Source organism: Natator depressus, chromosome 1 (assembly GCF_965152275.1).
Source record: "Natator depressus isolate rNatDep1 chromosome 1, rNatDep2.hap1, whole genome shotgun sequence".
In the NCBI taxonomy this organism is placed as follows: Eukaryota; Metazoa; Chordata; order Testudines; family Cheloniidae; genus Natator; species Natator depressus.
The window spans coordinates 254,184,766-254,204,480 of NC_134234.1; positions in this window are offsets into that span (position 1 = coordinate 254,184,766).

Here is a 19,715-nt window from a genome sequence, read left to right on the forward strand (position 1 = left end):
AGATACAGCCCTGAACACCGTGGAGCTGAAGTGTGAGACTCAGACTCTGAACTTCCTATTTTTGGTGTGTTTCACACCCACTGGGTCCCTGCCGCTGAGGCAGCTCTTAAAACCTGGGAGGGGAAGGAAATAGATCTCATTTCATTGTGACTTTTCACTGATTCCTATTAACCGGTTTGGAGGAATCAGGACACATTGTTTTCTAGGAATCAAGAGTAATATGCTGCTAACAGAGGCTGGCCTTTGCTTCCCATCTCCTTGCCTCCATACCCAGTGAGACACTTGCGAAGAAGAGAGAAGGAAAAGGGAAGCAGCGCTTGCAACAGGAGTTCTGTATTTCTCTCCCGCTCCCTCCCCCCCTCCCGTATCTTACTATAACCTCAACTGTAAGATTTTGGGGGCAGTGACTGCTTTTCACGACATGTGTGTGCAGCACCTTGCCCCCTGGGCTCTCAGTGATTTCAATCAGCTTTGGATCATGCCTCCAATAGGAACTCACTACTACTTATTTCACTCCCTTCTAAAATTTGCAGACAGTGCCTCCTACGCCTCTTTAGTATGTGTCCATCTGGAATGACAACATCACTGATGTCTGCGACCATTGTCTTCTATCACAGATATGCACAGTGCCATTTTCACAAAGTGGTTGCAGCTCCCAGGCCCCCAAATTATATTGATTTTTTCATTTTGCCTTATTTGTCTTTATGCTTCTCCAGTCCCCAGTTATTCTGACATCAGTTTCTAGCAATGCAGGAATTCTTGTTTTTAGTTTCCTGTTTAACAAAATAGCAGCAGGTGACAGCCTATGCTTCAGTGGTTTCATTCTGTAATTAAACAGTTCTAAGGAGGATCAGAGTCTGACTCTGCAGCCTTTTTCTAAAGGCACTTTACTATTTTGACTCAGTTTGCCACCAGCCCATTGGATTGGGGATAATAAGGAGGCAGTCACCTGCCAAATCCCCCTACTTTATTGCAAACTACTTAAACTCATGCCCACTAAACTTGGCACATGGTTGTATAATACTGTCAGATATATCCACGTCGAGCAAAAATGGAGTTGACGTGCACCATCACCTGTTTAGCTGTAGTATCTTCTTGTAAGGCTGTCTCAGGGATGTGAGAATAATAGTCTAGGACAAGTGGATAGTTTTTCCCCCCCTGCCAATAGAAACATATCTATGCTTTCCTGATGGTTCCAGATCTCAGTGTGCAGCTCAGTAGCAGGGATCTGCATGGGCAGTATACTCCAAGAATGCGAGCTACAGGGAAGTAACCTCTTTTCTGTTTGGAAGCAGAACAGGAAAACAGGATGCAGTTGTAAACCCTGAGTTTATTGTGTAAATGTTGGTTGTTTCCCCTGGGCACTGTTAGACTTTCCTGGAATCAGTACAGTGGAGCTGACTTCAAGAAGGGAAAGTTGATCTACCTATGCAGCAGGATCAACAAAGACTAGAGGTGAGACTGCATTTGGATCACAAAGCTGTTGGGGTACATAAGACATTAACCTACTAGGGACTAAGCCTCCATCTTCAAATTCCAGGGTTCTTAGCCCTGGTCTACACGAGGACTTTAGGTCGAATTTAGCAGCTTTAAATCGATGTAAACCTGCACCCGTCCACACGATGAAGCCCTTTTTTTCGACTTAAAGGGCTCTTAAAATCGATTTCCTTACTCCACCCCTGACAAGTGGATTAGCGCTTAAATCGGCCTTGCCGGGTCGAATTTGGGGTACTGTGGACACAATTCGATGGTATTGGCCTCCGGGAGCTATCCCAGAGTGCTCCATTGTGACCACTCTGGACAGTACTCTCAACTCAGATGCACTGGCCAGGTAGACAGGAAAAGAACCGCAAACTTTTGAATCTCATTTCCTGTTTGGCCAGCGTGGCAAGCTGCAGGTGACCATGCAGAGCTCATCAGCAGAGGTGACCATGATGGAGTCCCAGAATCGCAAAAGAGCTCCAGCATGGACTGAATGGGAGGAACGGGATCTGATCGCTGTATGGGGAGAGGAATCTGTGCTATCAGAACTCCGTTCTAGTTTTCAAAATGCCAAAACTTTTGTCAAAATCTCCCAGGGCATGAAGGACAGAGGCCATAACAGGGACCCGAAGCAGTGCTGCATGAAACTTAAGGAGTTGAGGCAAGCCAACCAGAAAACCAGAGAGACGAACGGCCGCTCCGGCTCCGAGCCCCAAACATGCCGCTTCTATGATGAGCTGCATGCCATTTTAGGGGGTTCAGCCACCACTACCCCAGCCGTGTTGTTTGACTCCTTCAATGGAGATGGAGGCAATACGGAAGCAGGTTTTGGGGACGAAGAAGATGATGATGAGGAGGAGGTTGTAGATAGCTCACAGCAAGCAAGCGGAGAAACCCGTTTTCCCAACAGCCAGGAACTGTTTCTCACCCTGGACCTGGAGCCAGTACCCCCCGAACCCACCCAAGGCTGCCTCCTGGACCCGGCAGGCAGAGAAGGGACCTCCGGTGAGTGTACCTTTTAAAATACTATACAGGGTTTAAAAGCAAGCATGTGAAAGGATTAATTTGCCCTGGCATTCACAGCTCTCCTGGATGTACTCCCAAAGCCTTTGCAAAAGGTTTCTGGGGAGGGCAGACTTATTGCGTCCTCCATAGTAGGACACTTTACCACTCCAGGCCAGTAGCACGTACTTGGGAATCATTGTACAACAAAACATTGCAGTTTATGTTTGCTGGCATTCAAACAACATCCGTTCTTTATCTCTCTGTGTTATCCTCAGGAGAGTGAGATATCATTCATGGTCACCTGGTTGAAATAGGGTGCTTTTCTTCAGGGGACACTCAGAGGTGCCCATTCCTGCTGGGCTGTTTGCCTGTGGCTGAACAGAAATGTTCCCTGCTGTTAGCCACAGGGAGGGGGGAGGGTTGAGGGGGTAGCCACACGGTGGGGGGAGGCAAAATGCGACCTTGTAACGAAAGCACATGTGCTATGTATGTAATGTTAACAGCAAGGTTTACCCTGAAAGAGTGTAGCCATTGTTTTATAAAATGTGTCTTTTTAAATACCACTGTCCCTTTTTTTTTCTCCACCAGCTGCATGTGTTTCAATGATCACAGGATCTTCTCCTTCCCAGAGGCTAGTGAAGATTAGAAAGAAAAAAAACGCACTCGTGATGAAATGTTCTCTGAGCTCATGCTGTCCTCCCACACTGACAGAGCACAGACGAATGCGTGGAGGCAAATAATGTCAGAGTGCAGGAAAGCACAATATGACCGGGAGGAGAGGTGGCGGGCTAAAGAGAGTAAGTGGCGGGCTGAAGAGAGGGCTGAAGCTGAAAGGTGGCGGCAGCGTGATGAGAGGAGGCAGGATTCAATGCTGAGGCTGCTGGAGGATCAAACCAACATGCTCCAGCGTATGGTTGAGCTGCAGCAAAGGCAGCAGGAGCACCGACCGCCGCTACAGCCCCTGTGTAACCAACCACCCTCCTCCCCAAGTTCCATAGCCTCCTCACCCAGACGCCCAAGAACGCGGTGGGGGGGCCTCCGGCCAAACAGCCACTCCACCACAGAGGATTGCCCCAAAACCAGAAGGCTGGCATTCAATAAGTTTTAAAGTTGTAAACTTTTAAAGTGCTGTGTGGCATTTTCCTTCCCTCCTTCACCACCCCTCCTGGGATACCTTGGTAGTCATCCCCCTATTTGTGTGATGAATGAATAAAGAATGCATGAATGTGAAGCAACAATGACTTTATTGCCTCTGCAAGCGGTGATCGAAGGGAGGAGGAGAGGGTGGTTAGCTTACAGGGAAGTAGAGTGAACCAAGAGGTGGGGGGTTTCATCAAGGAGAAACAAACAGAACTTTCACACCGTAGCCTGGTCAGTCATGAAACTGGTTTTCAAAGCTTCTCTGATGCGTACCACGCCCTCCTGTGCTCTTCTAACCACCCTGGTGTCTGGCTGCGCGTAACCAGCAGCCAGGCTATTTGCCTCAACCTCCCACCCCTCCATAAATGTCTCCCCCTTACTCTCACAGATATTGTGGAGCACGCAGCAAGCAGTAATAACAGTGGGAATATTGGTTTCGCTGAGGTCTAACCGAGTCAGTAAACTGCGCCAGTGCGCTTTTAAACGTCCAAATGCACATTCTACCACCATTCTGCACTTGCTCAGCCTGTAGTTGAACAGCTCCTGACTACTGTCCAGGCTGCCTGTGTACGGCTTCATGAGCCATGGCATTAAGGGGTAGGCTGGGTCCCCAAGGATAACTATAGGCATTTCAACATCCCCAACAGTTATTTTCTGGTCTGGGAATAAAGTCCCTTCCTGCAGCTTTTGAAACAGACCAGAGTTCCTGAAGATGCGAGCGTCATGTACCTTTCCCAGCCATCCCACGTTGATGTTGGTGAAATGTCCCTTGTGATCCACCAGAGCTTGCAGCACTATTGAAAAGTACCCCTTGCGGTTTATGTACTTGCCGGCTTGGTGCTCCGGTGCCAAAATAGGGATATGGGTTCCATCTATGGCCCCACCACAGTTAGGGAATCCCATTGCAGCAAAGCCATCCACTATGACCTGCACATTTCCAAGGGTCACTACCCTTGATATCAGCAGATCTTTGATTGCGTGGGCTACTTGCATCACAGCAGCCCCCACAGTAGGTTTGCCCACTCCAAATTGATTCCCGACTGACCGGTAGCTGTCTGGCGTTGCAAGCTTCCACAGGGCTATCGCCACTCGCTTCTCAACTGTGAGGGCTGCTCTCATCTTGGTATTCATGCGCTTCAGGGCAGGGGAAAGCAAGTCACAAAGTTCCATGAAAGTGCCCTTACGCATGTGAAAGTTTCGCAGCCACTGGGAATCGTCCCAGACCTGCAACACTATGCGGTCCCACCAGTCTGTACTTGTTTCCCGAGCCCAGAATCAGCGTTCCACTGCATGAACCTGCCCCATTAGCACCATGATGCATGCATTGGCAGGGCCCATGCTTTCAGAGAAATCTGTGTCCATGTCCTGATCACTCACGTGACCGCGCTGACGTCGCCTCCTCGCCCGGTATCGCTCTGCCAGGTTCTGGTGCTGCATATACTGCTGGATAATGCGCGTGGTGTTTAATGTGCTCCTAATTGCCAAAGTGAGCTGAGTGGCCTCCATGCTTGCCTTGGTATGGCATCCGCACAGAAAAAAGGCGCAGAACGATTGTCTGCTGTTGCTCTGACGGAGGGAGGGGCGACTGACGACAGGACTTACAGGGTTGGCTTACAGGGAATTAAAATCAACAAAGGGGGTGGCTTTACATCAAGGAGTATTTCAGGCAGGACTTCACGGAGGGTTCCAATAAGAAATGGTGCACCTAAGTTATTGTTCTTATTGGAACAAGGATGTTAGTCTGGCCTCTGATTGATACATGGCTAGATTTACCTCGCTGCACCTTCTCTGTGAGTGACTGCAGTGTGACCTAGAGGAATGAGTCCCCTAGACGGGGGGGAGGGGAGAGAAGCAAATGAGTACAAAACAAATCTGGTCTATTTCTTGTTTTGATCCACTCCATCTAGCTTTTACATCTTTGGCTGGCAGCAGACGGTGCAGAAGGACTGCTAGCCATCCTCATCTCTTGCCTGCCCGGCAGAAGATGGTACAATAGGACTGCTAGCAATCTGTATCACCTGCCTGCTTACCATAAGATGGTTCAATAGGACTGACTGCAGGACTAAAGAGAATGACCTGGTCAAGTCACTCCAAATTTAGTCCCTGCGCCCATGCCTCACAGAGGCGACCAAGAGCACCTCGGACATGATGATGACGGCTACCAGTCCTACTGTACCGTCTGCTGCCACAAGGCAAGGGGTTGCTGCTGCTGTGTAGCAATGCAGTACCACGTCTGCCAGCACCCAGGAGACATATGGTGACGGTTACCTGAGCGGGCTCCATGCTTGCCGTGGTATGGGATCTGCACAGGTAACTCAAGAAAAAAGGTGCGAAACGATTGTCTGCTGCTGCTTTCATGGAGGGAGGGAGGGAACGGGGGCCTGACGATATGTACCCAGAACCACCCACGACAATGTTTTAGCCCCATCAGGCATTGGGATCTCAACCCAGAATTCCGATGGGCAGAGGAGACTGCGGGAACTGTGGGATAGCTACCCACAGTGCAACACTCCGGAAGTCGACTCTAGCCTCGGTACTGTGGAAGCGCTCCGCCGAGTTAATGCACTTAATGCACTTAGAGCATTTTCTGTGGGGACACACACACTCGAATATATAAAAACGATTTCTAAAAAACCGACTTCCATAAATTCGACCTAATTTCGTAGTGTAGACATACCCTTACTTTCTGGGCTGTTTGGATTTCAGGTTTTCTCGTCTCTGGCATTTGGTTTCACTTGTACTCCTTTCCTGTAATACCATCTGGATTCTGTAGAAGTGAGTAACATGCACAAGGGCCACAGAAAGCAGAAGGAAACTCCTGTTTAGATGTTTTTTAGATTGCTTCTGTTTATGTGGCTTGGTATGTGCTGTACTTCATCCACTCTCACACCACCTTATCTAAAAGGGGACTTGGGCAATTCCGGAAGATTGTGAGAATGGGCTGAGGGTGCATGCAAGCTGATTGCTGATATAGTATCTCTGTTATGTGAAAGAAAACAGCCTCTGAGGGGAGTATGAGTACTTGTGTATATGAGACACTGCCCCAGTCCTTCTGCAGCTGACTACCCCATCCAGTAGTCCTGTTACAGGGATGACATGAAGTCACTTCCATTGTACTCTTCTCCTTATGTGATCATCGTCACAGATCCAGTCAAAAACCTCCTCTTAGCTGCCCTCCAGATTGGTGTGAGGGGAATTCAAGCCTTTGAATCTCTGGCTATTAAGCCTCCCTGAGATCGAATGGAGTCCAGGCCCTGTCCCTGTCTTGGGGCCTTGTGACAGTGACTCATCCACCTGGCTGGGCACAGGGTTTTCCCTCCTTTTGTTGCCCTGCCAGCCAGCCATTCAGGCTTGCTGCTGGTGGTCCCCTCTGTCTTGCAACTCAGCCTCCTCCAGCCAGATCACACTCTGTCTTACCCCGAAGGGGTGGGACTGAGTCCAGTCCAAAACAGTACCTCCCAGGACAGCGTTTTCTGAACTGGGCATCTTCCTTTTTAAGGCTCCTCCCCTAAGAATGACATACCTAACAGATGGGGTGGGGTGGGGCTGCCCAAGCATCAAACTGCTCTTAACACCTTCTTGCCTAGGGTGGGGTTTGCACGCCCTGACACAGGTCCATAGGTGCTCCTTTTGGGGTGCAGACTCTGTGTTATCCCTTCCCGAGAGCTTAGATTTCCCCCTTCCCATCCATGGCTAGCTACTTACCTTCTGGGCTCATGCTGACCCTTCAGACTCTGCTGCAGCTTAAACACATCCTCTCCCAGAATCCCACCAAAGATATGAGCCTTCTGGGTTACCGTTAAGCATTCTCAGGGGCCCTGTGGTAGGTGCAGCATGAAACACACACACTTTGCACAGGTATAGCACCTTAATACTCTTTGTTTAGTAGCACAAGATATAGACATACATACAAAATAACAGCCCTACATGCATTTCACTGCCTTACATTCTTCACCACTGCAGAGTATCCTTTGGGCTAGGGTCAGAGCCGTCTGAAGCTGTTGAGGTCCTGCTGCTGCAGAGCATGGCTTGGATTCCTGGAACACGGAGACTTCTTCAATCCCCTGCCACACCACCCAGCTTGTGTCCTGTGACCTTGGTCTGTCCACTCCCTTCCTTCCTTCCTCTTGCCCCAACTCCCTGCGTGCTTCACCCCTAACCTCTCTGTGGCTCTGTGTCCACCTACCAACACCTGGCTTTCTTTGTTCTGTTACGGTATCTTTCCACTGCTCCCGGAAAACCCTTCCCTCAGTTTCCTAGGATGCGGTTACTCTTTTGAATGACTATGGTCCACTTTAAGTATTCCCCATTGTCCTTAGTCGGGGGAAGACATGCTTTCAGGCTTGTGGGACATACTAGATTCATCTATGGAAGGGCATTCATGATACAGAGGTTTCATAAGAGCAATTCCATAATATTAACTACAATTTATTAAATTATACAGAAAGATCCTCAATCATCACAGTCAAATATGGGGAGTTCTGGCAGTCGTCTCCATGGAAATGACTCACATTTCCACAGCAGACCACATGTAGCCAAAATAGTGCCCTCTTTGTCATTCTCTTCTTTCCACTTGTCCCAGGGAACCGTCCACGAGGCCACTGGAATCTTCCCATGTGCTTTTGTGAAGATCATTCAAGACTTACCCCCAGAGGAGGGCACTATCAATTGGCTGCGCTGCTATTACCAGGATGACACTGTCAGCAGCATCAGGTAAGGAGACGATGCTTTCAGGTGATGCTGGAGAGATGCCCGCGCTCCTGCAGCCCCGTCAGGGAACTGCTCTGATCATGTGAGATGACGATATCTTTTCCCTCTTCTAGGGACATATCAGTGGAAGAGGACCTGAGCAGCACCCCATTGTTCAAGCACCTCATGGCATTAATGAGGTACAGCACCGGCAGATGGAGGTGCAGGCACTATTGGATGCAGAGAGTCACTCGCAGGCATATTTCCTGAGTTCCTCCCGCTCCTGGCTGTGTTAGGGTCTGTCCAGCCACCCCAGTGTTCTGGGCCTGACCTACTCCTCCCTATTAACCTGGAGAGTTGGCAGTTGTCACAACCTGGCCCAGGACCAGTCTGTGTGGTCCCTAGTCTGTTGTGAATGGACCCAATGACTGGGTCCCATGTGCTTCCAAGCCAAGTGGGCCTGGGCAGAGTCTAGTCATTGCTTCTAGCTGTTGGACTCTAGGACACACTCCCAGGCTCAGGCCTCTTGTCTGACACCCTTGGGATGTGGGGGACCACTGTCCAGCCACCCTAGACCCTGAAACTGGTGTCTGAGACCTCCTGAACACCCCAGTCATTTATTCCTGCTCCCCAGATCTCCTCCGAGGCTGTGGGTCACTCAGGGATTCTAGTTTAACCCCTTAGGGGACAACGTGGCAGGAAAGCGAGGAACGCAGACTTAGCAGAGGAATTTCTTAACCACAGAGACTTTCCTCTTAAAGGACTCAAGAATTACAGCTCTCAGAAAACAAAAGTCCTGAGACGCCTCTTCCCCTGGTGTGAGCTCGCCTCTGCTGGGAATCTGAGGTCTGTGACAGTTTCAGGTGGAGCCGAGACCTACCTGCTCTCCCCTCCTTTGGTTGTGTGTGGGCAGCGATGATTGGCCCTCCTGTACAGAGCAGCATCCTGCTCTTACATAGATCTCTGTCTCTCTGCCCTGTGCTCCACTGGGAAGCTCCAGTCCCCCTAAATTCTTAAGCACAAGACTCAGCTTTTGAAGGAAATCTTTGTTTATCCTGGGGGTCCAAACCACTTTATTTCGGAGCCTCTTGCAGACAGAGACCTCCTCAGTGCCCAGCTGCAGGCTAGCCTCTTCTCGTAGCAGCAGCATTTACTCCCTCTGCACACCCAGCGCCCAGAGGAGCTAAGCTAATTCACTGTGCTTCCACATTAGGCTTAAAGGGACAGCTGCTATGTTGCTTATTATATATGCCTTGGTTGCAATCCCTCGGCAGGTTGTTACTATTCGTGCCACCGGGGGACGGCTGGGAACTCAGAGCTGCTCCTGGAAGCATTGAGGAAAATGTATTGTGCCAGTGCAGAGACTGCAAAGGCATTTTCCTTCCTCTTCTCTCCAGGCCAAAATATTTTAAGTTCCCTATCATAAAACCAGAGATCGTCAAGTTTCCTCCTTGAATGTGTTAAATCCCATGGCTTTCTGTAACTCTCACCACTTTTAGGAAATGGGGCGCATGATGATAATTTCCATGACGTAGTTGCTCGATCAAATTTCACTCCTTCTCTGGCTTCCTCCTTTTTTAAGCAACTTTCGCAGCCTCACATGACAGAGCTACCAGCAAATTGCTACTATATCAAACCCTGCAATAGTTAAGAGTGGAAGCTAGTATGAACCTCTAACTCCCTTTTCTCGGTCACTTGCAACTTTCTGAAACTTTTACTTAAGGGGCTGAAATTTCCCAAGCTTGGTCTTTGCCTGAAAGTGTACATTTTTTTTGGAAAGCTTGAGCAAAATCAGTTTAGCCATTTTTAGCAGGAGGAATTTGGATGGAAGAAAACACTTTCATAAACATTTTCTTGCAATAATTTGTTTTCAGTTGCAGGGCTGTTCAAACAACAACAACAACAACAAACAACCATCCAAGAAAGTCATGTACTGCTCCTAACGAGGGCTACTTATGTCAGATTGTACAAAAAATATGATATATTTGAAAAATACTGTGCAGACCTGTAATTGAAGATGGTACTGTAATGTGCTTGCACCAGTGGGCAGCATGCAGCTTACGTGTGTAATTTTAAAGGGATGCCATGAATTTGAAATCTACTCCATTTGTAAAAACCCCAAACAAGTAAGAGTGGGTTCAGATACTTCACCAGCCCTTGAATCCCCTGCGAATTTTGGTGTTTTTTACAATCACATTTTCCTGGGGGTTTTTTTAATGGCTTTTTTCTCTTGTTGCTGGGTGTAAAAGCCACACTAACAGGGGAAACTGATTAACTGACTAATAGCTGGATGAAAAATTTCACATTTTCCCGGGCAAAAAATGCAGATTCTGTGACACCAAAATCTTTGACAAATTTATGTCAATTTCACTGAATTATTGCAGTGGGGGGGGGGGAACTTTTAAAGAAATCCCCTCAAATCAAAATAAAATGTTTTGACAGTTTTGAAACTAACTGCTTTGGGTTTTGTTTGAAACGATTGTTTCCAAATTCCCTCTAAGTTTATTTTTAAGAGGATAGATCAAAATGAAACATTTCAGTCTTGTCAAAATGTTTCATTTGACCCCAAAACAATTTTTTTTTCAGCATTACCAATGAATCAAAATACCCCGTAATCACCCAGCTCTCCTGATTATACAGGGGAAACAGGAAAACAGACCACACGCAAACTGGAGAAAAAAAGTAGGCAAGCTATTGCTTTCTTTAGTCTCTTTGTGTTCTTAGGTGTTACTTGTAACAATGGGATATGCCCTTTCAACTAGGGCATTTCCTGACTTGTGCAGACAACTCTGGAGCTTGAATGTTCCATTAGACCCTGGTCCAACAACGCACTTCAACATGTGCTTAACTGCAAGCATGTGAGTAGTCCCATGGAAACCAAAGGGCTAACTCATGTGCTTAAAGTTAAGCAGGTGCTGAAGTGCTTTGCTCAATCGGGCCTATATGTAGCTTTTTGTATGGGATTTTTCTATATTAACTGTACAGCGCCATCAGTGTGCTAGGTGCTGCTGGGCAGACAATATAAACATAGAAATGCAGGGCTGGAAGGGACCTTGACAGGTCATCTAGTCCAGTGCCCTGCTTTGAGGCAGTACTAAATATTATCTAGACCAGTGTTCTTCGTTGCAAGGCCCGCAAGCCAGTTGCAGCTCCCATCGACCCTAAGTCCGGCTCCCTGTTGATCGCTAAGAGGCAGGACAGGGGCAGGGAATTTGGGGAAGGGGTGGAATGGGGGCGGGGTGAGGGCAGTGCAGGGGTGGGGCCGGGGCAGGAGGGGGTCGAGCACCCACCAGGCAGAGGGGAAGTCGGCGCCTATGCAACTTGCAGCCTCTCGGGGCAAGCCCCCCATAGTGCCTCCTGCACCCCAAACCCCTGCCCCAGCCCTGAGCCCCCTCCCAGAGCCAGCCAAAGAAAAGAGAAAGGTACGTGCTTTGGAAGATGAAAATCAAAAGTTTCAAGTCAACTGATGAGTTTTTCTTTGTGCTTAATTAAACATGCATGCAACTTAGAATGCCATGACACAACAGCACAAAATTGCCCACCTGGAAGTAACCTAATGTAAGGGGACTATTGTCCCCTTACTAGAACTTAGTGGGGGTGTTTTGATTGCTAGCTCCCAGTACTCAAAGGGGAAGGGTTGATGGGGAATCAGGACCCTGAGACTGACAGCCTCCACGAACAATGGGGAGAGGCCAGTGCTCCACATCAGTCTGATTGACAGGGCGGGCAGGCTAATCAGGGAGTCAGGAGACCAGGGGGGGTCCCGTCCTCTGTGTGAGCTGGAATTGCCTGGGTCAGACAGAATGGGGCCGAGCTAAGGAGAAAGCAGGGGCCCAAGCTAAGCTGGGGAGCAGAGCTGTGCCAGATCCAGAGGGGCCAGAGAAGCAGCCCAGGAAGCAGGTCAGTGCTGGGAGCAGAGTCATAGAAGCAGCCTGTGGAGCAGACCTGTCCTGGGAGCAGAGCTGCAGCAACCAGAGCCAGAGGGGCCAGAGAAGCAGCCCAGGGAGCTGGAGGCACAGCAGCAGCAACAGTGGTGCTGAGATAGAGTGCTGGAGCTGGAGCTGGGGCTGGAGCAGTCTGGAGCCGGGTGCTGTGAGCAGCTGGAGAGAACAAGGGGGACCCTGGGCAGCGGGCCCAGCGCAGGGAGGTGCTCCCAGCCAAGAAGCCCTGCAGGCCAGGCTTGGAGGGGAATCATAACCCCGACAAGGCGGGGGCAATGCTGGGAAGAAGGGTCCTGCCACCTAGAGTGTGTGGCCACCGCCAGAGCAAGTGTCTGACCCGCAGCATCCCTGCAGCACAGCCGGGGCCTGAGAAGGAGGCCTGGGACTTGTGAGGAACAGACTGTGAACTGCCCTGACATTCCAGAGACGCTGGTTGTGACGTCCCCGTGCCACAGAGCGGGGTGACGCATTTTCCTTTAACCTTTCCCATTTCTTCTGTATTTTTTTTAATTGATTGCTACTTAATAAATTGTATTTGCTTTGAACTGTATGTAATGATCAGTGGGTCAGGGAAACATCCAGTGCAGAGAGAGCACCCCAGAGTGGGGATACCCTAGCCCCTACCTAAGTGACCACAACAAGGTTGGGGGTCGAGCCCCCCAGGAATCCTGGGCCCAGTCTTGTTGGGGTTATGAGGGCTCTGTCATACGGGAGAGTGGAAGGGGAGCCCTGGGTAAAGGAAGTGGGAGCGAGGGCTCAGATCCTTTCGCTAGCCCATTTCACCGGGGTGGTGTATAAGCCAGGAGAGTTCCCTACAATAGGGGGACCATTCCCCCCTCCCCCACTTACACTAAGAAAAAGTAAAATTGAACAACTTGCTGTTTCACTAAAAGGCCAGCAAACAATAATACAGAGATCGAGGTCCATTGCAGGATGTTTGACAGAGGCATCTTGTGAAATCGCATGGATTTTAGCAAGACATAAAAAGGCCTTTACTGACACAGAGGTCATTAAAGAGTGTTTTCTGGCTTCTGCAGAAATCCTGTATGCTGATTTCAATAAAAAAAATGCAATCCTAAAGCAAATAAAAGGGCTGCAAACTGTCTGACACAACCATAATGAGTAGGATGGAGGAAGTCAGAAAAGAAATCTGACAACAGTTAACTGCCGATATTTTGTCAGCACCGTGTTTTAGCATAGCAGTGGATGAAAATACAGATATATGTGACGTCACACAATTGTGTGTCTGGGTTTGTTTCCCCAAAGAAGAATTATTCCGGGAAGAACTGCTGTGTTTAATACCTTTGAAAGGTCTAACAAAAGGGGAAAACATTTTGACTGCCCTACTCGATTTTTTTGCTGAGAATAACTTGGGCTGGACAAAGTTAACTTCCGTGTGTACAGACGGTGCACCAAATATGCAAGGGAAGGAGAATGGATTGATTGGCCTGATGAGGGAACAAAAGGAAATACCCAAATCGCCGTGTTTCATTGCATTATACACCAAGAAGCAATTGTGGGTAAACTAAAAAATAGTGAAATGCAAAGTGTCATGCAGTTGGTTGCAAAGGTGGTCAATTTTATTGTTTCAAGAGAGCTGAATCACTGGCAGTTTCGAGTATTACTGGAAGAATATAAGACAGAGTATAGTGACCTACTGATGCACAATCAAGTGAGATGGTTATCTTGTGGCAGGGTCCTTGAAAGATTTTTATGTCTCCTTCCTCAGATTCATGAATTTCTTGAAAGCAAGGGGAAGAAGGAGAAAGACTTAGAAAATCCAGAGTGGATAATTAAGCTGGCATTATTGACTGACATCACTTGCCATTTGAATGCACTAAATCTCCAGTTGCAAGGGAAACAGAAACTTCCTAGTAACATTCTGCGTTTCGTAACTGCTTTTCAAAACAAGATTACGACATTATTCACTCCTGACACACAGTTTGTTCACTTTCCAAAACTCAGAGCAGTTACCTCAGAAAATTCTGAGCTTTTGAAACATTTCAATTACAATTTATTTGTACAAGTATTGGGAGAATTGAGGGTGGAATTAGAGTCTCGATTCAAAGACATAATGGAGTACAAGGAGTTTTTTCATTTAATTGAGAACCCCTTCCATGTGTCAGTGACATCTCTGTCACCAGTTATCATAGACATTTGTTCTGACTGTGCTAAACTGGGGAGTGAAATTGTGGAACTTCAGACAAATGACATCATGAAGTCTGAATTTAAGACAGGTGTTTATCATTTCTGGAACATGGTTCCTGATACACAATATCCATCTCTGAAACATCGTGTGCAAAAAATGCTGTCATTTTTTGTCTGTATGTATACCTGCGAATCCACATTTTCAACAATGAATATTATGAAAAGAAAACAGGGGAACAAATTGACCACGGAACATTTGGACTGTCTTACTAGGATTGCGATGACAGATTACAAATACCGCATGAACGAAGTCAAAGAAGAACAAGCGCACTTTCGCTCATCCAGTTTTTAAAGTAAGTTTTGCATTATTCTGCTCTTAAAAAGTTTACTCGCATAGGTGCCTTTTTAATTCCATATATTTTCCTGGTTATTATTTTATAAAAGGAGTATCGTTTTATTGTACAAGTAGACTTTGTTTTAGTTACACGAGTGGCTCTGTAACATTACATCATTAAGGAGTAGCAAGCAGTGTGTTAATTTAGTAGTTGATGTGGCTCTCACATTGAAGGTTTTTTGCCAGAGTGGCCCCCACTTCAAAAATTGTGAAGAGCATTGCTCTAGCCCCTCCCTGACAGGTGTTTGTCTAGCCTGTTCTTAAAAATCTCCGATGAGGGAGACTCCACAACCTCCCTAGGTAATTTGTTCCAGTGTTTAACCACCCTGACAGTTAAGAAGCTTTTCCTAATGTCCAACCTAAACATTCCTTGCAGCAATTTAAACCCATTACTACTTGTCCGGTCCACAGTGGTTAAGGAGCACACTTTATCACCTTCATCTTTATAACAGCCTTTTACATACTTGAAGACTGTTATCATGTCCCCCTTTAGTCTTCTCTTTTCCAGACTAAACAAACCCAATTTTTTCATTCTTTTCTCCTGGGTCATGTATGTTTACTCATTTTTGTTGCTCTCCTCTGGACTTTCTCAATTTTTCCACATCTTTCCTGAAGTGTGGTGCCAGAAACTGGACACAGCACTGCAGTGGAAGCCTCATCCATGCTGAGTAGAGTGGAAGAATTACTACTTGTGTCTTGCTTACAACACTCCTGCTAATACATCCCAGCATGACGTTTGGTTCTTTCTTTCTTTCTTTCTTTCTTTCTTTCTTTCTTTCTTTCTTTCTTTCTTTCTTTCTTTCTTTCTTTCTTTCTTTCCAACAGTATTACTTATTGACTCATTTAGTTGATCCACTATAAGTCCCAGCTCCTTTTCTGCAATACTCCTTGCTAGGCGGTCATTTCCCATTTTGTATCTGTACAATTAATTATTCCTCCCAAAGTGTAGTGCTTTGCATTTTTCATCCTATTTATTTCAGATCATTTCTCCAGTATGCCAAGATCATTTTGAATTCCAATCCTGTCCTCCAAAGTGCTTGCAATCTCTCCCACCTTGGTCTTGTCCACTAATTTTATAAGTCTACTCTCTATGCCATTAGCCAAATCATTAATGAAGATATTGAATAGAACCAGACCCAGGACAGATCCCTGCAGGCAATGGTGCCGGAATCTATGTAGAAGTCGGGGGCCAAGGCCAAAGTACCCCTCCCTCTCTGGCTGGCTGTTTTGGTGGTGAGCCAGCTGCCCTCTCCTCTGTCACCACAGCAGCTCCTGGTGAGCCAAAGGTGTGATTGTAGCATCTCCCCTGAAGAATCTATTATTCTTGCAGGACGCCACTCGGTATGCCTTTCCAGCTAAACTGTGAACCATTGATAACTACTTACCGGGTATACTTTTCCAACCAGTTGTGCACCCACCTTCTAGTAAGTTTGTCTAGGTTATATTTCTCTAATTTGTTTATGAGAAGGTCATGTGAGACAGTATCATAAGCCTTAATAAAGCTGAGCATCCCTGCTCCAAAGGCTTCTTGCTGTGAATAATAAACACTTATTTCTCTTCTCTGAAGTTGGTCCATTGTGCAGTGGGGGAAGTGAAGAATCATAGAATCATAGAATATCAGGGTTGGAAGGGACCTCAGGAGATCATCTAGTCCAACCCCCTGCTCAAAGCAGGACCAATCCCCAATTAAATCATCCCAGCCAGGTTTTGTCAAGCCTGACCTTAAAAACTTCTAAGGAAGGAGATTCTACCACCTTCCTAGGTAACGCATTCCAGTGTTTCACCACCCTCCTAGTGAAAAAGTTTTTCCTAATATCCAACCTAAACCTCCCCCACTGCAACTTGAGACCATTACTCCTTGTCCTGTCCTCTTCTACCACTGAGAATAGTCTAGAACCATCCTCTCTGGAACCACCTCTCAGGTAGTTGAGAGCAGCTATCAAATCCCCCCTCATTCTTCTCTTCTGCAGACTAAACAATCCCAGTTCTCTCAGCCTCTCCTCATAAGTCATGTGTTCCAGACCCCTAATCATTTTTGTTGCCCTTCGCTGGACTTTCTCCAATTTATCCACATCCTTCTTGTAGTGTGGGGCCCAAAACTGGACACAGTACTCCAGATGAGGCCTCACCAATGTCGAATAGAGGGGGACGATCACGTCCCTCGATCTGCTCGCTATGCCCCTACTTATGCATCCCAAAATGCCATTGTCCTTCTTGGCAACAAGGGCACACTGCTGACTCATATCCAGCTTCTCGTCCACTGTCACCCCTAGGTCCTTTTCCGCAGAACTGCTGCCGAGCCATTCGGTCCCTAGTCTGTAGCGGTGCATTGGGTTCTTCCGTCCTAAGTGCAGGACCCTGCACTTATCCTTATTGAACCTCATCAGATTTCTTTTGGCCCAATCCTCCAATTTGTCTAGGTCCCTCTGTATCCTATCCCTGCCCTCCAGCGTATCTACCACTCCTCCTAGTTTAGTATCATCCACAAATTTGCTGAGAGTGCAATCCACACCATCCTCCAGATCATTTATGAAGATATTGAACAAAACCGGCCCCAGGACCGACCCCTGGGGCACTCCACTTGACACCGGCTGCCAACTAGACATGGAGCCATTGATCACTACCCGTTGAGCCTGACAATCTAGCCAACTTTCTACTCACCTTATAGTGCATTCATCCAGCCCATACTTCTTTAACTTGCTGACAACAATACTGTGGGAGACCGTGTCAAAAGCTTTGCTAAAGTCAAGAAACAATACATCCACTGCTTTCCCTTCATCCACAGAACCAGTAATCTCATCATAGAAGGCGATTAGATTAGTCAGGCATGACCTTCCCTTGGTGAATCCATGCTGACTGTTCCTGATCACTTTCCTCTCATGTAAGTGCTTCAGGATTGATTCTTTGAGGACCTGCTCCATGATTTTTCCGGGGACTGAGGTGAGGCTGACTGGCCTGTAGTTCCCAGGATCCTCCTTCTTCCCTTTTTTAAAGATTGGCACTACATTAGCCTTTTTCCAGTCATCCGGGACTTCCCCCGATCGCCATGAGTTTTCAAAGATAATGGCCAATGGCTCTGCAATCACAGCCGCCAATTCCTTTAGCACTCTCGGATGCAACGCATCCAGCCCCATGGACTTGTGCACATCCAGCTTTTCTAAATAGTCCCTAACCACCTCTTTCTCCACAGAGGGCTGGCCATCTACTCCCCATGCTGTGATGCTCAGCGCAGCAGTCTGGGAGCTGACCTTGTCAGTGAAGACAGAGGCAAAAAAAGCATTGAGTACATTAGCTTTTTCCACATCCTCTGTCACTAGGTTGCCTCCCTCATTCAGTAAGGGGCCCACACTTTCCTTGGCTTTCTTCTTGTTGCCAACATACCTGAAGAAACCCTTCTTGTTACTCTTGACATCTCTTCCTAGCTGCAGCTCCAGGTGTGATTTGGCCCTCCTGATTTCATTCCTACATGCCCGAGCAATATTTTTATACTCTTCCTTGGTCATATGTCCAACCTTCCACTTCTTGAAAGCTTCTTTTTATGTTTAAGATCCGCTAGGATTTCACCGTTAAGCCAAGCTGGTTGCCTGCCATATTTACTATTCTTTCGACACATCGGGATGGTTTCTCCCTGTAACCTCAACAGGGATTCCTTGAAATACAGCCAGCTCTCCTGGACTCCTTTCCCCTTCATGTTAGTCCCCCAGGGGATCCTACCCATCCGTTCCCTGAGGGAGTCGAAGTCTGCTTTCCTGAAGTCCAGGGTCCGTATCCTGCTGCTTACCTTTCTTCCCTGTGTCAGGATCCTGAACTCAACCAACTCATGGTCACTGCCTCCCAAATTCCCATCCACTTTTGCTTCCCCCACTAATTCTTCCCTGTTTGTGAGCAGCAGGTCAAGAAAAGCTCCCCCCCTAGTTGGCTCCTCTAGCACTTGCACCAGGAAATTGTCCCCTATGTTTTCCAAAAACTTCCTGGATTGTCTATGCACCGCTGTATTGCTCTCCCAGCAGATATCAGGAAAATTAAAGTCACCCATGAGAACCAGGGCGTGCGATCTAGTAGCTTCTGCGAGTTGCTAGAAGAAAGCCTCATCCACCTCATCCCCCTGGGCCGGTGGTCTATAGCAGACTCCCACCACTACATCACTCTTGTTGCTCACACTTCTAAACTTAATCCAGAGACACTCAGGTTTTTCTGCAGTTTCGTACCGGAGCTCTGAGCAGTCATACTGCTCCCTTACATATAGTGCTACTCCCCCACCTTTTCTGCCCTGCCTGTCCTTCCTGAACAGTTTATAACCATCCATGACAGTACTCCAGTCATGTGAGTTATCCCACCAAGTCTCTGTTATTCCAATCACGTCATAATTCCTTGACATCACCAGGACCTCCAGTTCTCCCTGCTTGTTTCCCAGGCTTCTTGCATTTGTGTATAGGCACTTGAGATAACCTGCTGATCGCCCCTCATTCTCAGTATGAGGCAGGAGCCCTCCCCTCACAGACGTTCCTGCCTGTGCTTCAGAAGAGAACTTCTGTTAATTAGAACAGCCTGGGGAGGGGCCATGGCAGATTGTGCTGGAAGTCTCCTCTTTGTTCCTACTTGCCAGGTGTGAAGGCATTCAGCTGAAGGATCCAAGCACATCTGATTCCACAACCAATTAGCGTACGCCCAGCCTGGACACAGGTGATGTCTTGTATTTTTCACGGACAGAAAGCATGATGGAGATTGTGTCTTTTACAAAACTAAATCCAACTTCCACTTTCCAGGCCTTGCAGGGTTGGAGCGGGGAGGGGAAAGAAGAGGACTGAAATTACACTTGATGCGGTAATTGATTGGCTCACAGTCTGTCTTCTGGGTGAGACAAGGGACCTGCCAGCCATCTGAAAGCTGATTGACGGGCCCAGGTTACAAAGCCC